The sequence below is a fragment of the Gossypium arboreum genome, chromosome 3, assembly GCF_025698485.1.
Source record: "Gossypium arboreum isolate Shixiya-1 chromosome 3, ASM2569848v2, whole genome shotgun sequence".
NCBI lineage: Eukaryota > Viridiplantae > Streptophyta > Magnoliopsida > Malvales > Malvaceae > Gossypium > Gossypium arboreum.
Genome location: NC_069072.1, coordinates 90,017,139 through 90,028,906, shown reverse-complemented (window position 1 = coordinate 90,028,906; position 11,768 = coordinate 90,017,139).

Below are 11,768 nucleotides of genomic sequence, written 5' to 3'. Positions count from 1 at the left end.
TAGGTGGCTTCCATTCCGAATCGCTTCAATTTTACGAGGATCCACCTTAATCCCCGGCGAAAACCACATGCCCTAGGAAGGTTACCTCCCTCGACCGAATTCACACTTGCTGAATTTCGCATAGAGCTCCATCTCCTTAACACTTGCAAAGACAATACGGAGATGCTCATCATGCTTCGCCTGCTTTGAGTATACCAGATATCGTCGATAAAGACGACTACGAACCGATCCAAGTAAGGTTGGAATATTCGATTCATCGATCCATAAAAGTCTGCAGTGCGTTAACACCCAAATGGCATGACCACAAACTCATAATGTCCATATCGAGTTCAAATGTTGTTTTATGAATATCCCTTCTTTACCCTTAGCCGATGGTATCCGAACGAAGATCGATTTTGGAGAATACCGAAGCTCCCTCGCTTGATCGAATGATCATCAATCCTTGGTAGTGGATACTTATTCTTAATCGTCGGTTTGTTCAATCGGCGATAATCGATGCACATGCGCATCGTTCCGTCCTTTTCTTCACAACAAGACTGGTGCTCCCCAAGGAGACACACTAGGCCAAATGAAGCCTCTATCTAACAACTCTTGAATTTGAGCCTTCAGCTCCACCAACTCTTTCGGTGCCATCCTATAGGGTGCAATAGATACTGGAGTTGTTCTAGGCAACAAATCGATTCCAAACTCAACTTCCCGATTCGAGGTAATCCAGAAGCTCTTCCTAAAAACATCCCGAATTCCTAACAGCCTCGAGGGTCTCCAAAGTCGATCCTCGCCACTTGGCTTACCAAAGTCGATATGCCTCGCATCCCTTAGCGATCGCTTTCTCACCCTCAACGCCGATACTACATTGGATAAGTAATCCTTCGTTCTCCAATAATCATTACCTCTTCATCATTGATATCCTTAACACCATCCTCTTAGCTGCACAATCCAAAGTTGCCTTATGCTTGGTCAACCAATCCATCCCTAGTATCAAATCGAATTCTTCAAACAGTAACTCCATCAAATCCCCACAGAAAACCCTGCCTTGAATCTCCGAGGCACCTCCTTGAAGAGTTTCTCTACCTTAACCGAATGACCTAAAGGACTTATCACAGACACCCCACATACAGCCTCCTCAAGTGCACACCCAAAGGCCCCGTAAATGTTATATGCCACATATGAATGGGTTGATCCCACATCAATCGAGCGATATAAGGTACACCATAGATAAAAACGTATCAGCTTATGACATCAAAAGCGTCACCCTCCTCATGATGACGAGCAAAGATACACCAAAGTTGGCTGATGAGCATCCGCATTACCAATACCCCGGCCGGGTGCCCCACATCCACTGCCATTACCACCGCGACCTTGTCCACGACCTCTTGGCAGCGGCGGTCCATCCTCACAGTTGTTGAGCGGTCGCCTGACCCCTTGTTCGCCACACGAGCCTGAGTGGCCCTCCTAGGACAATCCTTAATCCTATGCTCCTTAGACCCACAACGAAGACAAGCTCCAGACCGCTTCCAGCACTCTCCTTAATGCATTCTGCCGCAATCTCCACAAGCTTGCAGTCTACCCATGTTCACTAGAACTGCCGAACCGTTCCTCCATCCTAGCTCTCTTAACATTTCGATTTGCAAGACCACCGTCCAAAGATCCCTCTTGAACCGATTCCGATCCCTATCACGATTCTTCCGTTTGGTTTGTTTCACCTCCTCGGCTATCTTAGCCTTCTCTACCAGTACAGCGAAATCTCGCTCCCTCTGCGGAGCTATGAGCACCCTTAACTCATCTCTGAGACCATCCTCAAAATGAACGCTGCGCTTGTATTCGGTAGAAACGATGCCATTAGCATACCGACTCAATCGTAGAAACTCCGCCTCATATTCAGCAATGGTCTTATTCCCCTGAGTCAGATTCAGGAACTCCTTTCTGCGTGCATCCACATAGCTAGCTCCAACATATTTTGCCTTAAAGGTCTGTTTGAACAGCTCCCATGTTACCCTCTCACCGGGTACCCTCTCTCATAGTAATCCACCACCGATATGCTTCATCCCGCAAGAATGAAACCACCCTTTCAACTTCGTTTCTTCGAAAGTCCCAGTCATCCATGATCCGCTCGGTGGCTTCCAACCAAGATTCACCACATTTGGGGCCACTCCAGATCGCCTTAAAATATCACTCAGTTGGCAAGTCGTTCGAAATGGACCCCTATTCATAGGCCCGACATTAGCTCCGCCACCCTTTCCAAAACCCTCAACATGGCCCGAGACAAAGCGTCATCCTCGCGGCCGGTCATATGGCCCATTTTCATTAACCGGTGGTGGACGTACCTCGCCAAATGGCATGTGTTCGATGACGCAGATCCAGCTTGAGTGCTACCTCGGCCTCGACCACGGCCTCTTCCTCGAGTAGCCCTTGTACTCATAACGATTTATCGATTCTGAATTTTATGACATTAGTGTACTTGATTTCACTGCTTATTACGAATGTCTTATGAACAGTAGAGTTTCGAGTTATTTTCGCAATCACGCTTTAGCTATCGTCCAGCTTTGTAGCCCTAATACTACATTATCAATAGCACTATCTCTAAGGCTCAAGATTATCTACAGATTATTTCCATCAGTTCCATATAAATATTTAAAGCGAAAAAGAACACTTACGACTTGGTGCGGGGATTCGTGTGCCACGTCCTTTTGTAGAAATTAAAACCCTATTTTTGTTTACCGAAATAAAAGATTTGATTGAAAAACACTTTTATTTTAAAACTATTGATTTAACCTGTTTAACAATGGAAAACTTGAACATTCTTTGAAAACTTACCATTTCCAAAAATACCCTTCTTAGGCTCGAGTTTTTGAAAAGATTTTCGAACCCGATCCACGTACCGAGTTGTTGTAACCGTGCTCGATACCACTAAATGTAACAATAAACCCGGCCTAGACGTTATGACCGGATCGATGCGCCACATCGAAGCGTTCAAAACATTCCAGATTACTTAGTTTGGAAAAAACTTAGTTGGTGTTGAAAAGGTACTTTTAAAAGTAGGTTAAAGTGAACGGAAGTCAGGCACCGGTAGGAAACCAGAAGAAGAGGAGGTGAGTCCGTCGGACCGCTAAGTACCAAGCTCCATTCGGATCCAATCCTAGACATGCACACCGCCATTGCCACACTCTAACATCTCGTATAATTTTGAGAAAACCATTTAATTATGTCCATCTTAAGAAAATGATTAAGGTTGAAAAACGTTTGCTTAAAATATTTATTCTCTTGGAAAACATTTACTTTGCGGAAACTTTGTGCGTCATCGTGATCTTTTAAAAACAAGTAGTTTTTATAAAACGAACCCTAGTGCTAACCAGTTTAATAATTCCCAAAATAAAATTAATTAAAAAGAGCGGCCTTATTACAGCTTTGAGCACAATAAAAATAATCCAAATTAAATGCTAAACTTATTTAAAATCGACAATCAATCTTCGTGGCCACTCAAATCCCGACTCCAAGTCCATCAACTAGGGCTCACCGCAAGGATGGAAGGGAAGGGGTGAGTTTGGGAAAACTCGGTGTATCTGAAGCCCATCCAAAGCCCAAATCAGCTTGAGCCCATTGGGCCTAAGCCCTATTTAGATAACGATACACAGGGATGTAAGCCCTTTTCGAATCACAAGAGCAAGGCCTTAGCCCTTTTTACATAACAGTGTGGCCCATAGGCCCAGTTCAAGAACATAAGTAATGAGTAATAATGCATGCAAACCATCCGGGAGACTACTCAACCCACCAACCGCTACACACCCCTGCATCATTTCTACACTCCATGTGGGAATATCTCAACCCACCCAAATTTCTACACTCCACAAAGTGGCGAAAGAACAGCGCTCAAATATCGATAAGTTGAGGCAAAGCCTCCAAGACGTGGATGAACCACTTTCAATACTTCCTCCATCAATACCCCAATCCCATGCAATGATATTAATAAATGCATATCATGTAAAATACAGTATTAATCAATCATGCAGTTTAACCAATTTAAACCCTAGGGGTATTTCGGTAATTATATTCTTTAGGGGTAATTTCGTACTTACGCAACTACACACGTTATTCCAGTAATTCTTAACAATCATATGCAATTTGATACTCCCATCTAACTAACAGGCTACTTTGCCCACCTCTTGCCCATATTGGGCCGTAAGCCCATTGGGCCCAGTTTTGGCCCATCGAGGCCCTATTTTTGAAGTACGTTGAAACGTCACACAAACTTACTTACCACTTTGCGGTGCTAGATCTAACAATTACTCTATGTCTTGAGAGCATTCGCATACTCACAAGCCTATGAAATGCCAGAATTTCGGCATTTTGGCTTTTTTGCCGAATTGAACTAAGAAAAGGTGTTCGATACACACCTGATTCGCGACGACTGCTACCGAGATCTCTTTCGATATCCTACAATTGATTAGCACAGTGCTTATTTACAAACTATAATCACTAAATTCCAAAACTTACTCACCCATGATCGAACCATGTCCCTAAAAGCCTTTGAAACCTTACCTTTTTGTCAAAATCGATAGCTAGCTCCGAATCCGATTGCTCCAATGATTCACGCTTTCAATCCAACACTTAAGAAGGCACTAATCATTGATAGAAAACGTCAGTTAAAAACCCTTAGAGCCACATGCCCAAATCGACAGCCTCCCTAATTTTAGGGACTTCAGCTTTTCTTAATTTTGCAAAATAAGAACAGATCTGAGGTGATAAGTACTTACCCCTTACTCCTACTTGATTTCCTCGCAATCCGGTGCAGATTTAACCTTAGAACAATGGTAAAACCCGAATCCAAAGGTTGATGAAATTTCGGCTATAAGCCCCTAAACCAGTGGTACTTTTGGCTTTTGGGTGGTGAAGAAGATGATAATGTGGAACTATAACCTTGAAGTAAAATTGTCGTAAGGTATCTAGGTTTAAGAAAAGATAATCGTAAATTAATAAAAACAAAGAACATAGAAGAACCTGGCTTGAAGAAATCGACACAAGCAGTGATCACAGGATTTCGGCTTTTATGGATTCGGCTAGAATAGGGGCTTTTATTGATGAATAGCAGGTATGATGAATGGTTTTGAAGAAGAAAAATAGAAAAAGAAGAATAGGGGAGGTGGTAGTTTCGGCTAGAGAGGAAGAAGAGAGAAAAGAACAATCCTAAGGTGCAAAAGCAGAAGAAAACGGCACCACTCAACACCCTAAGTGCCGAAATACTAACCTAATACCCCCTGCCGATTTTCCCTCTTCAATTCCCATAATTCGGCCAACTCCTAGCCTCATCCAAATCCCTTAAATCTCTCCCCTTATCCCTCCTTAATCCAAGCATTTAAACTGATCCAACTCTCTTCTAGCAGAATCCACCTGAACTCCAACACTTACCCCTCCTGCACTTAAAAATAAATGCATCTATTTGTCAACACAGGGAATCGATCCCTTGCCTTCCCCAAAGCTCCACACGCCACTTTTCTAGGAGCCTAGTGGCGTCACCCTTGCCACTTTATCAAGGCTCTTTTTGTGATGCAATTTACCCACAACTCTACTTAAGGCCTCCTAGCCAGAACCCCTAACTCCAAAGTCTAAAATTCCAAAAATTCAACTGGGTTTTGGCCAACTCATGGGCCTTCCATAAGCCCATTTACTTACTCAAAATATTAATTTCACATCCAAATACAATAATTTAAAATCTTTGTAAAATATTGAAGACCACGAATAAACCTGAAAAATCAGGATGTTACAAACCCTGAGCCGAGGGTGAAGCTAAATGCTGCTGAACCAGTGGAGCCAAGATTTAATCTTGATTTGACTATTCCAATGCCATGTTCTTCAAACACTATGAAGAAATCAGAATTTTCAACTATAATGGATATGAGGGAGTTCATGCACAACCAACAACAACCTTACTAGAGATATGCAAAAATTAAAGATGATAGCTTACGAAATACTTTAAAGAATATCTCTAACACTTTTGTTCCTTAGTTCCCAAATCATATATTTGAGTTATGACAAGAGGAGATTGTGGGATCAAGTGCGACAAAGGAGGGAAAAGGAAAAATATGTGAAAGATGACGCAAATAAAAAGGGTGGAAATTTCTTATCCTTAGTATTTATTTTTAGGCATTTATTTTTGTTAATTAGTTAGTATTTTGCTTTCATATAGTAAATAAGATATTGCAAGCATGAATAAAATAAGCTCAATGCCTCTTTATTAGAAAAAAACCAAAGTGATGTTGTAATGGGAATGAACATGTCTAGGATGGATTGTTGAGAAAGATTTGGTACTTAAGCAGTCTTCATGATTCACCCTCTTTGTTACAACCCTACTTGGTGTTCAGTTTTTATTCAATACTTTGTTTTCGCAATGAGGACATTTCTTCTTTTTAAAGGTTTCAAACTTTTCAAATAAGAATGCTAAAATAGAATGATGTTTAGGGAAGATTTTTGCTCATAAGTTAGTTTAAATGTGGTCATGATTTCTGATTTTATTTAAGCTTTTTTATGTTATGTTGAGTTATGGAATGCTTGTATGTTCTTAGATCCTATATAGCCGTTTTCCATGAAAATCAAACTCCCATAGAAATAAACATGCATGAACATTTAAGTTCTTACAATTAACTTAGTAACTTTCTAAAGGCGAGTCCTAGGAGCATAATAATCTAAACATTATTTAGGCACATTTTCTTTTGATCGTTTGAGCCTTTCAAGCCTACCATACAAAGTTTGACCCTTGAAACCTTAATTTGAGCCTTAAAGCCTACTTTATTGCTATTTACCTATATTATAAGCCATGCTACCATATTTTTAAATTTTCTTATTTTTGCACCTATCTTAACTATACTTGTCTTGGTGAGAAAAGGTCGAGGAAAAATTTGAAAAGATGTACATGTTCTTCATATGTTTTTAAAAAAATAAAAAAAAAGGCTCTATTCAAATGTCAAGTAAAAAGGGAAAAAATAAATACTCAAAGTATTGAGAAAATATTGATGGGCATATGATTCAAAATTAAATTTGGGGAGGTAAAACCCATTAACTGGAAGGATGTACCTCGAATTGATCCAAGGCAAAAATAAGGTTAAGTTTACTGAACCTAAAAATTCACTTCTCTTTATCCCTATCTAAAGCCTAGCCCCATTACAACCTTATAAGAGACCTATTGATTTAGATGATTATTGTAACACCCTTAACCCGTATCTGTTGTCGGACTAGGGCTAAGAGGTATTATCGGACATATCGAAACATTTCACAAACAAATTCATCATAAAAAAATAAACATCCACATATCATAATCAAATATCACTATTAAGTCCCTTTCATACGTCATCAAGACCTTAAGCATGCATTAGAAAGGGGTCAGGACTAAACCGAGCTCATACAAAATTTTTTCAAAACTTAAACATTTTTCAAAGTTGTACAGGTCATGCACCCGTGTGAATAGGCCGTGTGCCTCACACAGCTTTATACACGCCTGTATGTCTAGGCTGTGTCAAAATAGGGCATACATACTGACTTGTCCACATGGCCACAAGACACACCCATGTGCCAGGCCATGTGAAAGTTAAGGAGGCTACTGACTTGGCTACACGGCTGACCACACGCCCGTGTGTCTAGCCCGTGGTCAAAACTGACTTGGCCACACGGCCTAGCACATGCCCGTGTGTGTGACTGTGTGGTCTGCCCAGGCTTATTTCGAAATGACCCTTGAGCAACACGGCTGAAACACACGCCCGTGTCTCTGCCCGAGTGGGCAAAAATAGGCCATTTGCATGGCCAATTTGCCTGTCATTAAGGGTCCTCCATACAAGCATCAAATAGGCATCATATTTTCAACAAAATTCAAATGCAAATCATACATCACTCATATCATATATTCATCAACCTTTTTGATTCATAATTCACAAATCAAAACATAACATTCATAAGCCAAAGACATACCAAAACATATGATTTGTAACATCAATTTACCTCATTCATTCTCATGCCAAACTCTTACTAAATACACAATAAAACATATACCAGTAGCTTACCAAATTGACCATTTCTCTTGGCCAACCAAAAAAACCTCATAATAGCAACATTGCATCACATATCATATACCAAATTCAAACCATAAGTTTAACCATATTCTAGCCATATCACATGGCATGATATACACATTACAAAACATATCAAAGTATTTCTAGCCTATACATGCCATACTTTAATATTCACATTTTCAAAAGGTACCAAAAAGAAGTTTGATAGTGTGGTGATGATTCTCGATGATCCTCGAGCTTTCAATAGCTTCGATATCTATAAAACAGATGATAAACACACAAAGTAAGCTTTCCAAAGCTTAGTAAGCCATATATTAATAAACTTAACTTTATAAATATATAAACATATAAACATCATCAAAATTTCATATATTCCATATCCAAATATTATCATCAATCACATGGTTCATATACAGTATACATTTCCCAATTCATTTTATACATATAGCATATTTTCTCATACTTATATCAGATGTTCACAAAGGTAAATGTACTTACCTTTCATTCTCAAACATAGTATACAATTCAAATGTACCTGAATGGGATACACATTCACATAGTCATTCATTTTCTCAGAATGCCTGTTGAACCGTTCGGAATCATAAGGATACACAGATAACTCATAAAGCTGATACAATGCAACGTCCCAGATGTGGTCTTACATGTAATCAAATATCGTTGTCTCTGTCCTAGATAGGGTCTTATACGAAATCAAATATGATGCCAATGTCCCAGACATGGTCTTACACGTAAATCATAAGTCGATGCCAACGTCCCAGACGTGGTCTTACACGATAACACATATCAGATCCTATGTCATGACATGTATCCTAACTATTCCTAAGGTTCGTACGGGGCTTTTCGGATGTTGAAACTTTGTCGATACTTTCCCGGATGTCTCATATTTCTCAACTCATATAATCATTCATCATAGTTCAATAGCATACAATCGATAGTAATTCAATTCAAAACACATTTATTTGTATATCGACTTACCTCGTACGGATTCGAACGAACAGAATCGACTATTCGACAACTTTCGATTTTCCACGACCTAAATCTGTTTTCTTTTGTTCTTAATCTATATAAATTCAAATTTAACTCTTTTATTCACTAAATGATTCAAATCAATCCAAAAACACATATTTAGCGCTTTTTACAAATTAGCCCTCACATTTTCACATTTTAACACTTTAGTCATTAATTCACAAAATCACAAAATATACATAATTTATTTGCATACATGCCTAGCCAAATTTTCATAATGTTCATATAAGCCCACATATTTCACTTATTTCTCATTTTAGTCCCTCAATTTACAAATTTCACAATTTAGCCCAAATTACTCAAATTCATCAAAAATTCAAAGACAAAACTTAGTAATCTAACACATATATTTAATTTACTATCATCAAACTTCATAAAACTCACATTATCAACAATTTCATAACTCAAAATCATCAACAAAATCATAAATTAGGACATGGGCTTGATAGATTACGAAGCAACGATTACAAAAATGTAAAAATTATCAAAAGTCGGTCAAAATTCATACTTTAATTAAGCCTTGTGTGTGCCAAAACCCTATAATGCATTTTCTTCTTCTTTTTCTTTCAATTTCGGTGGTAATGGTGATAATATGAACTTATTTTCATGTTTGTTTTATTTAATACATAATAATTCTTTATTTAAAAATTTGCCCTTTATAAATTAACATATAATTCATGTTAATTATGGCCATAATTGTCCACTCAAACTTAAAATGGTCTATTTACAACATAAGGACCTCACAATTAAAGAGACATAGTAATTAAGCACTTTAACAAATAGAAGGCCACTTTTACATTTTACGCGATTACGTCTTTTTCACAAATTAAGTACACAAGTGATCGAATTTTCATGCAAAACATTCACACATGCTAATTCACATATTATAAACACAGAAAATAATATTAAAATATTTTTTAACACGGATTTGTGGTCCCAAAACCACTATTTCGACTAGGGTCTAAACCAGATTGTTACAACTCTCCCCCTTTAAAGATTTTCGTCCCCGAAAATCTTAACACTAAACAGACTCGGATATTATTGTCTCATAGCATCTTCGGGCTCCCACGTGGCCTCTTCAACACCATGTAGGTGCCAAATTACTTTTACTAATGGAAGTTTCTTAGTTCTCAATTCTTTAATCTCACGAGCTAAGATACGGATCGGTTCTTCTTCATAGGTCATATCAGACTGAATCTCTATCTCAGACGGAGAAATCACATGTAAAGTATCAGATCTATACCGTTGAAGCATCGATACATGGAATACATTGTGAGTCTTTTCTAGCTCAGGTGGCAACAATAATCTATAAGCAACCGGCCCGATACGCTCGATAATCTCATACAGCCCGATCAACCTCAAACTCAATTTGCCTTTTTTGCCAAATCGGTGTACTTTCTTCCACGGAGATACTTTCAGAAACACTTTGTTGCCGATCTCAAATTCAATATCTTTTTGTTTCAAGTCTGCATATGATTTTTGATAATCGGAAGCTATTTTCAAACTATCTCGGATCACTTTTACTTTCTGTTCAGTCTCTTTTATCAAATTCACCCTGTGAATCTTATTCTCGCTGAGTTCAGTCTAACACAAAGGTGTACAGTATTTACGACCATATAAGGCTTTGTACGGTTCCATTTTAATGCTTGATTGAAAACTGTTATTATAAGTGAATTAAAACAAAGGAAAATACTGTTCCCATGTACCTTCAAACACAAAAATGCAACATCTCAACATATCTTCAAGAATCTGAATAATCCTCTCAGATTGACCATCTGTTTGTGGCTGAAAAGTAGCACTAAAGTGCAATTTCATACCCAAAGCATCTTGCAATTTCTTCCAAAATTGCGATGTGAATCTCGAATCTTTGTTTGACACAATAGATAATGGCACCCCGTGCAATCTCACAATATCGGAAATGTATAACTCATCTAACTTATCAAGTGAGTAATACGATCGTACCGGAATAAAATAGGTTGATTTTGTCAATCTATCAACCACAAGCCAGATAGCATCTTTCTTTCGTGGAGATAGGGGCAAACCCGAAACAAAATCAATCAAAACTCTATCTCATTTCCATTTTGGAATCATAATCGATTGTAACAAATCGGATGGCATCTGATGTTTAACTTTAACTTGCTAACAGATTAAACATTTAGAAACAAAGTCAGAGATATCTCTTTTCATTCCAGAGCACCAGTAATGCTGTTTCAAATCATTATTCATTTTTGTACTACTTAGATGAATAGATAAACGATTATTGTAAGCTTCGTACAAAATCATTTGAATCAACCCTGGATTTCTCAGAACACAAATTCAATCTCGGAATCTCAGACAATCATCTTTATCAACTTTAAATTCTGAATCATAATCTAAATCACTCTGAGCTCGTTTTTCTATTACCTCATTATCAACCTTTTGAGCATCAATAATCTGTTGTAAAAACAATGGTCTCGCTTTAAATTTCGCTAAAACCAAACCATTATCAGACAAAGCTAAATGAATATTCATGGCACGTAATGCAAACAATAATTTTTGACTTAAAGCATCAGTAACAACATTAGCCTTTCCTTGATGATAACCAATAACAAGCTCGTAGTCTTTCAGTAATTCTAGCCATCTTCTCTATAGTAGATTTAAATCTTTCTAAGTCATCAGATATTTCAA